The sequence below is a fragment of the Galeopterus variegatus genome, unplaced genomic scaffold (assembly GCF_000696425.1).
Source record: "Galeopterus variegatus unplaced genomic scaffold, G_variegatus-3.0.2 Scaffold1921, whole genome shotgun sequence".
Taxonomy (NCBI): Eukaryota; Metazoa; Chordata; class Mammalia; order Dermoptera; family Cynocephalidae; genus Galeopterus; species Galeopterus variegatus.
Window position 1 is genome coordinate 329,794 of NW_007728032.1, and position 3,068 is coordinate 332,861.

The following is a 3,068-nucleotide window of genomic DNA, read 5'->3' on the forward strand; positions in this document are numbered from 1 at the left end:
GCAATGGATCGCAACCCTCAGTGTCGCGCCCGTACCGGACCGGGACCGGCAACGGGATCGCAACCCTCGGTGTTGTGCCCGCACCTCGCTCAGCCAGTGAGCGGCCGGTCTGTATGTGGGATCCGAACCCTCGGCGGGAGCGCCGCTGCGCTCCCAAGCGGCGCATTGTAGCAGTGCGTCACCGGGCCGGCCTCTACTCTGTTTCTTAAGAAGTAAATTAGTCACAACCCACTAGATTGATTTCAGGGTCCATTAATGGGTTTGAGAGAATTTGGAAAAAATTAGAAACAAAAAACACAGGGCTGGGCACAGTGAGTACAAGAGATCATTTTATAAGAGTATATCTGAGCAATAGAACGGGGACAGATAACATATAGTCTGTTAAGCCAGGAGACTGCTCTTCCTTTTTTCCTGTGGATCTGAATTTCCATCTGGTATAATTTCATTTCAACCTAAAGAACTTCCTTTAGCAAGATGTAGTGCAGGTTGGCTAGTGACAAATTCTCTCAGCTTCTGTTTATCTAAAAATGTTTTTTTTTAATTTCTTCTTCAGTTTTGAAAGATGTCTCCTTAATACAGAATAAGTTTAAGTGTTTTGTTTTTCTTTCAGCACTTTGACATCATCGAGAAGTCAGCTGTCATTCTGACTTGCCCCCAACACACACTCTCCCAAATGTAATATGAGTTTTTTTGGTTATTTTTTTCCCCTCTCACTGGCTGCTTTTTTCTTTTGTTTTCAGCAGTTTTTTGGTAAATTTTAATAATTTTTTAAACTACTGAGGGTTTCCTGGAATATGTTGTTCATTTATTCATCCTGCTGAAGGTTCATTGAATTCCTCGATCTGGGGTGGCTGTTTTGGAACAAATTTGGATGAATTTTTTGCCAATATTTATTCAAATAATTTACTATACTGTTCTCTCTCCTCTTTTTCTAAAATTCCAAAGATGCATATGTTTGACAGGTCTGTAAGGCTCTCTCTTTTTTAAATCTTATCAAATCATGTTGGATTTTTATTGATCCATTTTCAGGCTCATTGATCTTTTCTTTTGTTATGTCCAACTTTTTAAAGTTAGGTTTACTGGCTCTAACATACATACAGTAAAATTCACCTTTCCAGTGTACAGCTGTATGAGTTTTGACAAATGCAAATATTAGTAATAATCACGTAATTACCACAATAAAGATACAGAAAAACTCTGTCCTTCTCCAAAATATTCTCATGCCCCTTTGTGATTCACCTTTCCTCCCCACTACCTGACCCATACCACCAGCCAACCATTTATCTATTCTCTATCCCTATAGTGTTGCTTTTTCAGAATGTCATATAAATGGAATCACAGCCCTCTGAGTATGGCTTATTTCACTTATAATGATGCATTTTAGGTCCATTTGTGTTGTTGCATGAACCAGGAGTTCATTTGTATTTATTGCTGAGTATTATTCCATTATTTGGATGTAATACAGGTTGTTCATTTACCAGCTAAAGGACATGTGGGTTGTTTCCAGTTTCGGATGATTATGAATAAGGCTGCTACAAACATGCTCATATAGGTTTCTGTGCAAACATGTTCTCAATTCATTTGGGTTGCTGAGTTGTATGATATGAATAAGGCTGCTACAAAAATGCTCATATAGGTTTCTGTGCAAACATGTTCTCAATTCATTTGGGTTGCTGAGTTGTATGATAAGTGCATGTTTAACTTTAAAAGAAATTGCCAAATGTGATCCAAAGTGGTCATTCCACTTTTCATTCTCACCAGCAACGTATGAGAGTTCCAACTGCTCCATAACCTCAGGTGGGGGTGTGTGTGTGTGTTTAACTTTCAGCCATTTTAATAGCTGTTTAGTGGTATTTCACTGTGAATAGAGACAATTTTATTTCTTCTTTTCCAGTAGACACACTCATTTCTTTCTCTTGCCTTAATGTACTGGGTAGGACATCTACAGTACGATGCTGAAAAGAGTGTTGAGAATGGACATCCTTGCCTTATTCCTGCCTTAATTAGTTGCTTTCTTAATTAGAAAGAAATAAATCTTTTTACCATTAAATATAATGTTAGTGGTGGAATTTTTGTAGATGACTTTTATCAGGCTGAGATAGTTCCCTTTTATTCTTAGTTTACTGAGAAGTTTTATCATGAAGAGATAATGAGTACTCTTTTTTTTGCATATAGTAGGATGATCATATGATTTTATTCTTTTTTACAGTCTCTTGATATGGTAAATTACACTGATTAATTTCTGCATTTGAACCAACCTTGCATCGATCGGATAAATCCTACTTGGTCATGATGTACTTTTACTTTTATATATTGCAGGATTTGACTTGCTAATATTTTGTTCAGAATCTTTGGTTCTATGTGTATCAAAAATATTGTTTGCAACTTTCTTATAATGTTTTTGACTGGTTTTTGTATCAGGGCAATGCTGTTCTCATAAAATGGGTTGAGAACTGTTCCTTCCTCTTGCATTTTCTTGAAAAGCTTATGTAGAATTGCTATTATTTATTCCTTAAATGTTTGGTAGAATTCCCCAGTGAAGCCATCTGGGCCTGCAGTTCTCTCTGTGGGAAGGTTATTAACTACAACCTGTATTTCATTAACAGAGATAGGACTAATCAGGTTATCTACATCTTAGACTGAGTTTTGGTATTTTGTATCCTTGAAGGAATTTGTCAATTTCTTTTAAGTTGTCAAATTTATAGATATTAAAGTTATTTGTAATATTCCCTTATCATCCTTTAAATATCTGCAAGGATATTTAGTGATGTCCTCTTTTTCATTCTCGATATTGGTAATTTGTGTCTTTTTTATCTTGTCGTCTGGCTATAAGTTTATCTGTTTCATCAATCTCCTCCAAGAACCAGCTGTTGGTTTCACTGACTTTCCCTATTTTTTTTTTTTTCTTTTCAGTTTCATTGATATTGGCTCTATCTTTATCATTTACCTTCCATTTGCTTGTTTTGGGTTCAATTTGCTCTTCCTTTTTAGTTTCTTAAGGTAGAAGCTTAGATCATTGATTTCAAACTGTTCCTTTTTTCTAACACAGTATTTCATGCTATAAATTT

At 36.0% G+C, this 3,068-nt stretch overlaps 1 protein-coding gene across 9 annotated transcripts in view; it reads right to left on the reverse strand.

The window, feature by feature from the left end:
- CD46 (CD46 molecule, complement regulatory protein) overlaps window positions 1-3,068 on the reverse strand; it is a 31,889-nt gene that overhangs the window by 14,715 nt on the left and 14,106 nt on the right. The gene's annotated exons all lie outside the window — the stretch shown is intronic.